Below are 15,505 nucleotides of genomic sequence, written 5' to 3' on the forward strand. Positions count from 1 at the left end.
AACACTTGGTTATGTCTCAGTTGCACTTGAGCTTATCCTATTCAAATAAACACATCCTATTTATCATACACTAGCACAGTAACATGGTATCACCAAACCGGCAAACCCAAAGTCCCAAACAAATCCTATGACATTCTAAAGAATCCAAACAAAAATCCAAAGTTCCTAAACTGATTTGAGTCCATGATCTTCCAAATAATCCGAAGAAATAATAGTACAATACAACCAGAATAAGGTAGAATTCTCAAACCTATAATCGGCTAATCGCTGACAGAGGAAGAGGGAATTGCTGGCACGATGGAGGCGCGACGAAGGAAAGTTTGGGCTTCTTTATGTGTTGTCATTTGCTTTGATTTGCGTCATCTATGAATTATGATGATTCAGTCGATAGTCCAGATTCTATGAGCTTTAAGTGTGATTCAAAACTTGAGAAAGCTTTGCGCCTATTGATTTCCAGTGTTGATTATCTTCCAAGATCTAGTCTTTGAAGCAAAACAGAAGGAAATTTCATAAGTGGGAAAGTTGCGGCTTAGAGCTTAGGTTTTGTGAGTGTGTGTGTGTGTGTTTTTTTTCTTTAAATTGAAAATAGTTAGGGACGTGACGTGGCGTGTTGTCAATGTGTCAGGCCGTGTCAAAAAAGTCAAAATTTCAAACATGCCACATGGCGTATCAAACACCGTGTCAGGGCGTGTCGATATGTCGGTTAGTGTTGGACATTTGACACTTCAAATTACTTCAACCTTTGAAGTGTCGATGCAACATATGTTTTAAGTTTTTGCTCATGAAGGGTTTTACAAGGTTGGTGACTGGAGGGAGCAGTTAATAATATCTAAACAGTTGAGATTGGAGATGGTATTGCTCTCTTACGGTGAGGCTTCTATATGTGATATAATTCTTCAAACTCACCGAATACCAAAGCAAAACACCCCGAAGGCAACCAATAACCAAATCTCTGGCTCTTTTCGCCTAGTAGTAGTGCTTAATTGCTTATTGAGTTTTTGACTCTTGCTCGTAGTACTACAACTCCAACAAGTAGACCATATACATGTTTAATTCATACTTATTCAACTCCCTTTTAACTCAGTTCATTCGTGCTCATAAGTTAATGTTATGACTCCAAATTTTGAATGATAAAAAATCAAAATTCGAGAATATGAAAATTCAAATCAAAGTCCAGAATATTACCCTCACAATGTTACAAAATCTTGATCAATAGTAAATACAACGTTTACAAAGATATGATACATGATCATTCAGAATTACAATCATTATATCCCTGCATCTACTTCTTTGGACTCTCCCACCACAAACACAAAGGTCATCACCTGCACAAAACCGTACACCATCGATTGGTGCACCGGGTTGTAAACCAACAAACAAACCTGGTAAGCTTATAAAGCTCGTATGAATAACCCTAACTCAAGTAATACGTCTTAAGATTTTCCAAGACAAGCCACAAAACAATCTCACACAAAAGCATGTTACACATTAGTGATTCCTGCGTAAAGGATAGTTCACGAATTCACCAATAAAAGTAAATAATAACCATGTAATTCCTACATGTATTAGTTCATGAGATCTCACATATAAAAGAGAACATAGAAAGAAGAATTTGTGTGTCCATCATAAAAGCATAGTTTGAAGAACTCACAAATATAAATAAATAGGATAAGTGTAATCTCTGCATAAGGTTTAGTTTAGGAGATAACATGTATAAGAAAGAGAGCACATAGAGAACAAATTAACAACTCAACCCACAAATCAAAACCCAAATCCATCACACAACCATTAGCATCATCATGAATGATACTTGACATCAATCGAGTCATTCATGAGTTACAACACTTTGCCCCATGATTGATGCTCCACACAAATAAATTATTCATGAGTTATAACACTTTGCCCCATGAATAGTAGGCACTAATACTAGAGCTCTACATAAATCATCCCCACACCCGGCCAAGGTGTGATTCTGACACTGCCTATCTATCGCCACTTTGGCACAACAAATAAAATAACAAGTTTTCGCCACTTTGGCAAAATAGTTTGACAATGCCACAACAATACCCAAACTCACACCTAACACCAGAAAGTACATTTTTTCCCTTCTAGTCAAACATCACAACAACACTTCAACAATACAGTTATTCCATCCACAAACATCCATTTTACTGAGTGATAAGAGCACTTTGTGCGACGTTCTTAACATGTTTTTACCTTAATTTGTACTTTTATTAGCCCTTATTGTTGTACTATTGAGTCTTTGAGTCGTAGTAAGAGTTTTGGGTGGTATTTGATGTATTTTTGTACTTACATGAGTTAAAAACGCATAATTGGTCTAGAGTCCTAGTTTGACTAGGAACCCTTGTTAGGTTTCGAAACTAATTATCTCTTACTTATGATTTTATTTTCTTATTTTCAGATTGGATTGAAGAGATAATTAAAGAAAAAGAAATGGAGCCAAGTCGTGCAACAATTAAATAGAAGATGATCATTAAAGGCATAGACATGATTTATGGAATAAAACATGACATGATTTAGGAAAAAAAATATAGCATGATTTAGGGAATAAAGTATGACATGATTTAAGGAAATAAAACATGACATGATTTAAGGAGATAAAGCATGAAATTATTTAAGGAGATAAATCATGACATTATTATAGGAAGAAAGAGGTAAGTTCAAACTCTCCCTCTTTCCTCTATATATACATGGTTTCACCTCTCAAATAACATCACTTCTCATTTGCATTCAATAGCCAAAACTCTACCAAAATACTACCTCAAACATCCTTCACCAAAACAGCAAGTCATTCTCCCCCATATACAAATTTCATCTCCATCGAAATAACCATTGAAGACACACCTCCAAGATTCCTACAACGTGTGATTCTCGCAACTCTTCTTCATTGGTTTGTTCGTTTTTGATTTTGTACAATACTTTGTCTATGAAGATTGTAGTATGATGTTTGTGTGGGATTATTGTTTTGTATTAAGAATCAAAATTTTCAGATTGTTTTATTGGATTTTTGGTTCTTTGTCGAATTGATGGTTTCCTATAATTAATGAGTGTGTATTTCTATTGTTGTGTTCTAACCATCTTTCTCATACTTTTAAATAATTTTCAGATATGTGCATATGAATTTAGTGCTTAAATGCAGTCCATAAGATTGTGTTTAAGTACTAGATTCATCAACCATATTGATACAAATCGAATCATGCCCTAAGTAGGTTCGGTTTGTGTTGATTAAAAGTGGTAAAAATTCTGGAAATTTGCATGTGAAACCATGGTGGGTGACGGACGCCATACATGAAACATGTCTCCAACAAAGATTTGGTGCTTAAATGTAATCTTATTTGAGTTTTACTCTAAGTGTTATTGAATTTGATTGTATGCAAATTTATATTAGGCCCTAAGTCAATCTAAATGTTAATTGAAATCTTGCATGATTAGATGATCCCCTAAGACACTAATTATATTGGTGTCTAAAAAGTATGTAATTGGTCGAATTAGTATGTATGATAGGTTCGAACTTGTAATTATGTGGTGTAATGGTAAATTTGGTTTAAGTTTGTTAAACAGAAGTCGATCATGTAAATAGTAATTTATGTTTTATTTTGGTAGTTAATAATCAATCTCAAACCCCCCCCCCCCCCCATTATTTGTTAACACTAAAAGTTTAGAGTTCCATTCAATTCCCCGGAAAAAACAATTCCTGCTTATTCTATACTAATGATAATGTTTTACAGGGTTTATTATAGACGTTTTAATTAACGATCTATCACTGAGAGATATATTTTCTTTCCTCTCGGTCTCATCCTCCACTCAATATAACACAATTAATCAACAGTAATCCAATTTACCGGAAGGTACATATTCTTCTCTTATGGTCCCCTCCTCCACACAATAAACCACATCAATAATCCAAAAAATTTCACATAATTAAATAAATAAATAAATAAACATAATCAACAGGCATTCACTCAGGAATCACCCATTAATACCTATAGTTCATAATTGCTAAACCTTTGAAAATTCATTTTGTTATAATAAAAACTCTCCAATACAGGAAATAGGTACATCCACCCGAAGAGGAATCCTTTTGTTCACTACCTCCAGTGGAATTTCCTTTAATAAGAGTATATCCGTATACGGCTAAATCCATCCCGATCCTTTCTTTCACCTTCGGTCCCTTTGGTGCCTCGATCAAACTTGCGTTCCCGGCCTTCACCTATCACTATTTTACTTACATACAAACCGTAGTCGAACAAGTTCATATGATTTAAAATAAAAATTATTTTGTAAAACAATTTCACATTTAGCGATTCAATAGTTATAGCATAACTTTGATCATAATGATCAAAGTGAGGTTTACTCACCTTTTTCACTCATGCAAAACTTTCAATAACACCACATAAATACCAAGCTTCCAACTCAAAAGCCTAAGTCAAACATTTAAAATTAGTAGAACCAAAATAATAACACACAACTTGAACCTAACATTTCTCTCTTAGCCCCAAAACCCAAAGATCGTTGAAGCGACAACCTCCCTTATTGACATACCAAGGTCACCGGAGAACCAAGACCCTAATATACTCAAGAATTAATCTAACAGATGCAAATGACATAGGCAAACGCTCGTATCGAGTAAACAATTACTTCTAAAACAATCAGACACGCCCCCACAAGACGCTAGCAGTGGCAACATAATTCTAATAACTTTCTAGTTCACAACAAAGTCCAAATCCAAGCCTAAATAGTCCAATTTACGAAGAACATAAATCATCACTATTCACAAACCCTAGAAATTAAAATCATCGATTCTTTTTATGTGTTTCGAAATAGATAAAACTGTTATAGAGGGGGTTGATATACATTCTACAAGCTTCAAAACACAAGAAGAATCACTTTGATTGGTTGCCGGAGGATGGAGTTCTCCTCACTTCTTCAAAACGGAACAACAACATGTTTCTTCATTTCTGGGCTTCAAACAGCTCGAATTTCTCTCAAACACTAACCCAGATCGGTAGGAGACGAAGAGACGGTTCCAACGACACCAGTCTCACTCAATTCCATCACCGAACGACCGGCAACCAAGAGGGGAAAAATCGCATGAACAATACCCGAATATATGTTCTGATTTCTCCTTTTAAATTCCCTATTTATACTATTTTCTAAAATTGCCCCACTTCCTTTTCGATTTGTAACTTTTTCATATGAACTCTTATTCGAGCGTACCGCATGTCTCCAAACATATATCGACGAGCTCTATAACTTTCGTGAAGAAAGTTTTAGAGAAAGAGAAACGAGTCAAAAGTCAATTCTTGGGCCTTGACCACTTAATCGTTTTCCAAACTTTTGGCTCTAAAAATCAACTCCACTTCAAACAATGATAATTAAAAGGCATAGAAGAATATACTCTGATCACCATTTAAATAATTTCGAGAAATTACATGATATCAGAAATGAAAATTCATGTTATTCAATTAAATTAACTAAGCTTAAACTTTGCCAACACAAATTTCGACATGCTTCAGTTGGTTGCGAGTTACTTGTTTATTTCATGGATAGCTCAAATTTGTTAAACCCTCAATTCATGAAAATTTATACTAAAAAATGTACAAGTAAGATGAAGGCTTGTCAACGGGCCGGGCTCCCGGCCCATGAGTGGCGGGCCTAGATTGGGTCTTAGTACATTTAAATAAGTGGCGGATTGGGGCGGGTCATGTATTTTCACAAATATGAAGATCCAATTCTGCCCACCTAAAACCACCTTTACAGGCTTTTGCGGGCCGGGCCTTGTAGGCTTGTATTAGAAAAAAAAACATAATACTCTTATTTAAGAGTTTGAAACAGTAAAAGAATTACTAGTAAACATTCAAGTTACAAATAAATTCTAATTTCAAAATATTGTCGATCGACACCGATAGATGTTATCGATATATATATTTAGGACCCTGTAAAAATTTCATCCGTTTTGAACATGGTTTGACTATCCGTACCTACGGTCAACTAAAAAAGAGGCGTTTTGACATAATAAAACCCCATTGACCGGGTTTTGCTTAATGAGTTTCCTTATTGCGACCACGCACGATTGGTGAAAAAAATTAGGTGATTTCAAATATGTAAACAACTTTCGGCATTCGCATATTGGTAATTGGTCATCCCTTAGGGCATATTAGTGGTGTTTTTGATTTACCGGAAATTCCGACGGTCAAACGAGGTCTAAATTGGATGAAATTTAAAAATGGTCACTAAATAAATATACCGATTACATCAAATGGTGTCGATCGATTCAGAGAATTTTCCTTCATATAGTTGCTTCATAATGCGATGGTTTTATTATAAACCTAATACAAAGGTTATGATACATTAATGGACACTTCGGTGATCGACAACTGCAGTTCAAAATATGGTCGATTGATACCAACATATGTTATAAGTATATAGGGCTCGTCAATGGGCCGGCCGGGCCCGGCCCGGCCCGGCCCATTAGTGACGGGCCTTAATAAATTTAAATAAGTGGCGGGCCGGGCCGGGTATTTTCAAAAATACGAAGATTCAAGCCCGCCCACCTAAGGCGGGCCTTCCGGGCTTTTGCGGGCCGGGTCGGGTCGGGCCTTGCGGGTTTTACGGGCCGGGCCTTACGGGCTTGTATTAGAAAAACAATATAATATTCTAATTTAAGGGTTTGAAACAATAAAAAAATTATTAGAAAACATTCTAAAACAAAAGTCACAAATAAATTCTTGGTTCGAAATATTGTCGATCAACACCAATAGATGTGATCGATATATATATTTAGAGACCGTGTAAAAATTCCATCTAATTCGGACCTCGTTTAACCGTCGGAATTTTCAGTCAACAAAAAAAAAAGGCGTTTTCACATAATAAAATCTCATTGACCGGGGCTTTGCCAAATGGTTCTCATTGCAACAACGCACGATCGGTGAAACAAATTAGGTGATTTCAAATATGTAAACAAATTTCCACATTCGCATCTTGGTAATTGGTCCCTCCTTAGGGCATATTAGTGTTATTTTTGGTTTACCGGAAATTCCGACGGTTAAACGATTTCTGAATTTAATGAACTTTTAAAATGATCATTAAATATGTATATTGATCACATCGGATGGTGTCGATCGATTCTGACAAGTTTCCTTCATATAGTCGCTTCATAATGTGATAGTTTTATTATAAACCTAATATAAAGGTTATAATACATTAGTGGACACTTCGGCGATTGACAACTCCAATTCAAAATATGGTCGATCGACACCATTAGATGTGATCAGTATATATATTTAGGGAACCCGTAAAAATTTCGTTCGTTTTGGACATGCTTTGACCGTTCGTACCATCGGTCAACTAAAAAAAGGCGTTTTGACATATTTAAACCTCATTGACCGGGGGTTTGCCAAATAGATTTCTTCAGTTCGACCGCGCACGATAGGTAATAAAAATTAGGTGATTTCAAATATGTAAACAAATTTCCACATTCGCATCTTGGTAATTGGTCCCCCCTTATGGCATATTAGTGTTGTTTTTGGTTTACCGTAAATTCCGATGGTTAAACGAGGTCCGAATTGGATGAAATTTAAAATGATCATTAAATATATATATTGATCACATCGGATGGTGTCGATCGATTCCGAGAAGTTTCCTTCATATAGTCACTTCATAATGTGATAGTTTTATTATAAACCTAATATAAGGTTATAATACATTAGTGGACACTTCGGCAATCGACAACTCAAATTCAAAATATGGTCGATCGTCACCAGTAGATGTGATCAGTATATATATTTAGGGAACCCGTAAAAATTTCGTCCGTTTTGGACATCGTTTGACCGTTCGTACCAACGGTCAACAAAAAAAGAGGCGTTTTGACATATTTAAACCTCATTGACCGGGGCTTTGCCAAATAGATTTCTTCAGTTCGACCGCGCACGATAGGTAACAAAAATTAGATGATTTCATATATGCAAACGGCTTTCAGCATTCGCATATTTGTAATAGGTCCTCCCTTAGGGCATAATAGTGGAGTTTTCGATTTACCAAAAATTCTGACAGTCAAATGAAGTCTGAATTGGATGAAATTTTTACAGGGTCACTAAATATATATACCATTCACATCGGCTGGTGTCGATCGATCCCGACAAGTTTATTTCATATAGTCGCTTCATAATGCGTTAGTTTTAATATAAACCTAATATAAAGGTTATGATACATTAGTAGACACTTCGGCGATCAATAACTCTAGTTCGAAATACGGTCGATCGACACTAGTAGATGTGATAGGTATATATATTTAGGGAACCCGTAAAAATTTCGTCCGTTTTGGATAATATTTGACCGTCCGTACCTATGGTTAACAAAGAAAAAGACGTTTTGACATATTAAAATCCTCATTGACCGGGGCTTTGCCAAATTGGTTTCCTTGGTGCGACAACACACAATCGGTGACAAAAATTAGGTGATTTCAGATATGCAAACGACTTTTGGTGTTCGCATTTTGGTAATGGGTCTTCCCTTATGACATATTAGTGTTGTTTTCAGTTTACCGGAAATTCCGACGGTCAAACAAATTCCGAATTGGATAAAATTTTTACAGGGTCACTAAATATATATACCGATCATATCAACTGGTGTCGATCGATCCCAAGAAGTTTCCTTAATATAGTTGCTTCATAATGCAATAGTTTTATTCTAAACCTAATAAAATATGTCTATAATATTTTATTATTTGGCGGGCTTTTACGGGCCGGGCTTTGCGGGTTTTTGGCGGGCCAGGCCTCACGGGCATTGCGGGTTTTTGGCGGGCCGGGCCGGGTTTCACACCTCTAATTTAAGCCCGGCCCTCTACCCACGGAAGCGGGCTTTGGCGGGCTTTCTCGCGGGTCGGGCCGGGTAAAATCCCGTCAGGCTTGCGGGCCTCCGCGGGATTTTCGGGTCCGCGGGCTAAATATTGAGGCCTATAAGTATATATATTTAGGGAACCCCTAAAAATTTCATCCGTTTTGGACATGGTTTGACCGTTCGAACTTACGGTCAACAAAAAATAGACGTTTTGACATATTAAAACCCCATTAACCGGGACTTTGCCAAATGAGTTTCCTTGTTGCGACCACGCACGATCGGTGACAAAAATTAGGTGATTTCAGATATGTAAACGACTTTCGGTGTTCGCATCTTGGTAATAGGTATTCTCTTAGGGCATATTAGTTGTGTTTTTGGTTTACCTGAAATTCTGACGGTCAAACGAGGTCCAAAATTGAAGAAATTTTTACAGGGTCACTAAATATATATACCAATCACATCGGCTGGTGTCGATTGATCCCAATAAGTTTCCTTCATATAGTCGCTTCATAATACAATAGTTTTATTTTAAACCTAATATAAAATGTTATGATACATTAGTGAACACTTAGGCGATCGTCAACTCCAGTTCGAAATATGGTCAATCGACACCAGCAGATATGATCGGTGTATATATATTTAGGGACCTCGTAAAAATTTCGTCCGTTTTGGTCATGGTTTAACCGTTCGTACATACGGTCAACCAAAAATGATGTGTTTTGACATATTGAAACCCCATTGATCGGACCTTTGCGAAATATGTTTCTTTAGTGCGACCACACATGATAGATAACAAAAATTATGTGATTTTAGATATGCAAATGGCTTTCGGCGTTTGCATCTTTGTAATGAGTTATCCCTTATGGCATATCATTGGTATTTTCAGTTTACCTAAAATTCCGACAGTCAAATGAGGTCTGAATTAGATGAAATTTTCACAGGGTCACTGAATATAAGTACCGATCACATCGGCTGGTGTCAATTGATCCCGATATTTTTTCTTTATATAGTCACTTCATAATTTGATAGTTTTTATTTTAAACCTAGTATAAATGTTATGATACATTAGTGGACACTTCAGTGATCGACAACTCTTGTTCTAAATATGGTCGATTGACACTAGCATATGTGATCAGTATATCTATTTAGGGACCCCATAAAAATTTCGTCCGTTTTGGATATAGTTTAACCGTCCGTACATACGGTCAACAACAAATGAGACATTTTGACATATTAAAATCCCATTACCGGGTCTTTTCCAAATGAGTTTCCTTTGTGCGACTACGCACAATTAGTGACAAAAATTAGATGATTTCATATATACAAACGACTTTTGGCGTTCGCATCCTGGTAATATATCTTCCCTTATGGTATATTAGTGGTGTTTTCGATTTATCGGAAATTCTAACGGTCAGACAAGGTCCGAATTAGATGAAGTTTTATCAGCGTCCCTAAATATTAGTACCAATAACATCAGCTGATGTCAATTAATTCCGAGAAGTTTACTTCATATACTTCATATAGTTGTTTCATAATGTTACAATTTTGTTTTACATCTACTATAAAGTTATAATATAAAGGAATATAAAATTTTAAATCTATATTAACATATATAATATTTTATGTACAATTATTACCAAAAATATATATATAATTGATATATGTATAATATTGTAACGACCCTAAAATTTCGAGCTTAAAAACTCAAAATTTCAAAGTCGTTAAACACCAAACAATCTCAATGAAATCGAAATCATTTAAAATGTCACAGCGGATCATTACTGAGTTCTCAATACAACTCAGACAAACCAATTATTACAACCCAAATTTATAATTCATACATAAAAATGGAAATGTAATAATCTTCACAATCTCTCACAAAACTCACAAATAAATCCTCACACACAAATCCACTCTAGAAATCTCACCACAAGGCGGGTAACGAACAACTTCGAGTCTCCGGAGTCGTCTCTTAATCTCCACTAATCAACACCTGCGGAAGTATCCCTACACCATTGAATTGGTGCACCGGGATTGTAAACACAAACCCAGTGAGCTTTATAGCTCGTATGAGTAAAATAAAAATATAACTTGCATATCAATATATACGAAAAATCCAAAAATCGAACAAATATAAATGCACTCATGAGTCAATGGACGGCCCATCTGATTGTCCCAAAGAAATATGAAATGAATGCTCATGAGAAATTAAGTAACCCTTCTGGTTACCCAAATGCATTTATAATACGGGTACCAAGAACGCTGATACACATCTGTTACCCCTCTCGTAATACACCGCCGATATTGGGCAACCACCCGCTACCCAATATCGAAACAATATGAGTACTCATGAGCAGATAACCACCCGTTACCTCACATGCAGTACTTCGGCAGACAGACTAGAGCTCTAACTGTATCGTAACTTTCGCCCGGCCAAATGCTAGGTTCCGACTTGCCAAACACGTACAATAATCTCACATCATATTGTACCAAAAATCAAGTCCGAAGACAAATCCACATTTTAATACTTTCCATGTTAAATCACGTACAATAATCTCACATCATATTGTACAAATCAAAATCACATGCTCGATAAAATCTTATCATCAAAATGACATCATCACAATAAAATCCTAACAGTACATTATATAGCAAACTATATATATATGTATTTATTTACCATTTATACAATATATATAATCCACTATATCATATACATGTCATAATTTATAAACACGTCCGAAGACAAAACGTTTAACAACTCCATATTAAAATCGCATGCTCGTCATCGAAATGACCTATTTCAGATGAATTCATAACAGTATATAATATAGCAAACTATATATATGTACTTATTACCATTTATACAATATATATATATAATCCACTATATCGTATACATGTCGTATTTCAATATTTAAATCTCTTGCAAAAATCTTGAAATCACCGCAAGGGTAGATTCTTAAATATGTGAGATTTTACTCACCTTATCAACTCGAGCGTAGTTTCACAATTTCCGAAGATAATTCATTTCCTTGATTTATCGATCACCTTGAAAAGATAAGAAAAGAATTTAGTAACGTTTCGTAAACCTTTAAATGCCGTAACAGTAATAATTTGTTACTGTTCAACAATTTCTGGTTTTACGAATTACTGTTCATTGAGCACTATTTTACTATGTACTATTCACGTATGTACTATTAATGTATTTCTGTACAATACTCATCCATTACGTATCCATGTACGAGTACATACTATTTACGTATTTCTGTACGTATAAATACTATTCAAAAATATATGCTGCCTCAGTAAATATTAATTACTGAATTACCCTTCAAAATTACTTTTTACATTTACTGAATGTAATTTAAATTTACATTTACCATATGTAAATAAAATTTTACTTTTACTGTATGTAATTATTTTTTACAATTTACTGTGTCGGAATCACTGTTCACACGCCGCCGCACGTGGCGGCGCGTGGGGCCCACACGCCTACTCCGACGTCGGAGCGTATCACGCCACCTCCACCCCAAAACTCTTCCTCTTCTCCTGCTCTTCCTTCCTATGGTTTCAGACCACCCATAGGCCATCCCACGCACCCCCACGCGCCATCCAAGGCGGCGGAAATCTCCTCCCTTTCCTCCTCCGCTCCACCTCCTCCGATCTACCTCTAAACCTCTCAAAAACATTCACAAATACACTAACAAGCAATTCAACAATTGAATTAACCAAACCCTTACCTAAAACACGATTTGAAGTCGTCGGAGTTCGTTGGTTGGATCAGACCGACTGCGTTTGGATCCGTGAGTCACTCTGAGCTTCACGGCGTCGCTGGAGACCGCGCCTTGCACGGGGGGAGGTCGCGTCGTGGTTGTGAGGCCGCTGCTGCCGGCAGTGAGGAGTACGGCGCACGAAGGGCGGCGATTCGTGGGCAAGCCGAGAGGCTGAGAGAGTTTTCGGGGGAGAGGAGAAAAGGAGGCGCGGAGAAAGAGGGACATAAGGGGTTTCCAATTATGGGAACCCTAGCTGAAAACATTTCCTTTTATACTAGTTTCCAAAATCAGAAACGAACTTCCAACATTAATAACTTTCGCGTCCGACATCCGATTCGAACTCGTCACATGTCCACACATTCGTATCGATGAGCTCTACAACTTTCGTGAAGAAAGTTTTCGCAACCGAGCGACGGAATAAAAGTCGATATATAAATTGCGGAAACGTAACGTTTTTCTAATTAAACGTTCCGTGAACGTTTCCGTTTATCGTTTCATAACGTCGCAACCATTCACATTCATTCTAAATAAAATTCGCAATTTATAGAATTCAAATCAACTAAATATTGTTTGAAATTTAGGGTTATTACAAATATAGTATATGCATGTATAATATTTTATTTTTGGTGGGTTTTTACGGGCCAGGCCGGGTTTCACACCTCTAAACTAGGCCCGGCCATCTACCCACGAAAACGGGGTTTGACGGGCTTTCTCACGTTTCGGTGCCGGGTAAAAACCCATCAGACTTGTGGGCCTCTGCGGACTTTTCGGATCTGCGGACTAAATGATGAGGACTAAGTCTTTCTAATCCCAAATCTTCGTCTTTCCGTTATCTTCATTTTCGATTAGTTTAGAGCTAGTTAGCAATTTATAGTTTCTAAGAGTTCAAGTAGTCAAAAGTCAAAACTTTCATTTACTCGTTGAAACTCGTAATACAGTTTGAAGGTGCGATTTTCCCAACGAACATGCGCAAGTTTTCATTATCCCACGCCCCAAAACATAATCTCTTTGGGAGAAGGAAGGTCAGAGTCGTTTTCATTAACCCTGGGAACAGTAGAAGTTGAGAATCCTTGGGTCTCCAAACATGCATTCAGTATATATAAGAGTTTTACACCCAGCGTTTGCATCTCTATCTCTTTGGTTTAAGGTGATTCTCAATTTACTCAGTTTAGTCTACGCAATCCATTGATTCATTTTGTTATATATACCATGATGTATAACTTCATATTTCTGCATGCAGGCCATTTATAAGTAAATGGAGGATCGACGAAGATGGGAAGACTGCTTAGACACCGACTGCTTGTTGAATTTTTTGGGAAGAGTGGGAGTTGATTCACCGGTCTTGGATGTTCCCTTTGTATGCAATACATGGTTTAGGGCAAGCCTCAGTCCTTCGTGCTGGGAATTCCCTACTTTTCCTAAACTCTTGAGATATGATTATATCCACGCATTTGATCATTGTGATTAGGATTTTGATAACTTCGCTGATAGATAAGTCGTTGCACTGTTACTTCATTTGTACAGTTCCTTTTAAATCGTAGCAGGGGGTGTTCTACTTCTTTCAGACTACCTATGTGCCCTTCAGAAGAAGACTTGAGATGTGTGGCTGACAAGTAAGTTCCAGAGGCCTTTCAATATCCATTCTGTATCTATACATCATTACACACCTCAACTTTTACTTGCGCTTCTCTTGTTCTGGCAAAGTGATTCAACATTCGGACAAACTTTAGCTGCTCTTTAAAATACCTAGTTCAACAAAAAAATTATCTTCTCCTTTTGTACCTATTTTGTGTCCCATGATTCTTGTTTTCTTTGTCTTGCAGATGTCCTGACCTTAAGGTTCTGGCACTACCTTGGTTTGTATATGTGGAGAACCTGCATATAATCCCAGAAATAATTGGCAACTTGAGCACCTTGGAGTCGCTGTTTTTGCCAGAACGCTAGAAAATACTGCCACAGATCAGCACTTGCTGTAAAAAAATCACTTGTTTACAAGAGTTTAATGCCCGTATTTCTGAAGATGTGGCAGTGACAATGCCCTAAGCTGAAGCAGTTGAGCTTTGCTGAAATCACGTATTGATCGGGATGAACTAGAGAAGATACTAAGAGGCTGCAAGGAGCTTGTTCTTTTGGATGCAAGAGATTGTGTAGGTTTTGATGAGGGTGATGCTGAAATAATGAAGCTTGCTTCTCATATTACTACGAAAACTGTGTTCAGCTGTGAGGGTTCTCATATTACTACGAAAACTACATATGTTCTCTGATGCGTATGGTGATGACGTTTATGATGATTTTGGACCTGATTCTGATTATGAAGACAAATACTACAGAGACCACTTTGAAATGTACCCTACTGAGTATGGTGATCAAGGGTACGGTTACTATGAAGTAGATGATGACGGGTACGATTACTATGAAGTAGGGGTGGACACGCATACTCGAAAACCGAAAAAAATCATATCTGAAAAAAAACGAAAACTGAAAAAAAACCGAACCGAAAATAAAAAAACTGAATATGTTTGGGTTGAGTTTTGGGTTTAGTTCCTCATAAACTGAACGAAACCGAACCGACCCAATAACCCGAATTCAACGGTCAACGTTATTGTTTTGGTATACTTTTACTTTTTTTTAAAGAAAAGTAAAACTACATCCAACATAAACCAATTGACTTATTCAATCTTGCGGCCTCTCTTATATCTCAGACAAAAAAAACTTACGGCTATATCTCTCTTTCTAAATCCTCACTCCTTAGTTCAGCGCTATATTAATAGTTCATTTCATTTCGCAATACCAGTCCACATAACTCTTTTCTCCTTCCTCTTCTCTCCATTTCATATCGCCTCTCTTTGTATCGTGACTCTAAAAATTAA

This window comes from Argentina anserina, chromosome 3 (assembly GCF_933775445.1).
Source record: "Argentina anserina chromosome 3, drPotAnse1.1, whole genome shotgun sequence".
Taxonomy (NCBI): Eukaryota; Viridiplantae; Streptophyta; class Magnoliopsida; order Rosales; family Rosaceae; genus Argentina; species Argentina anserina.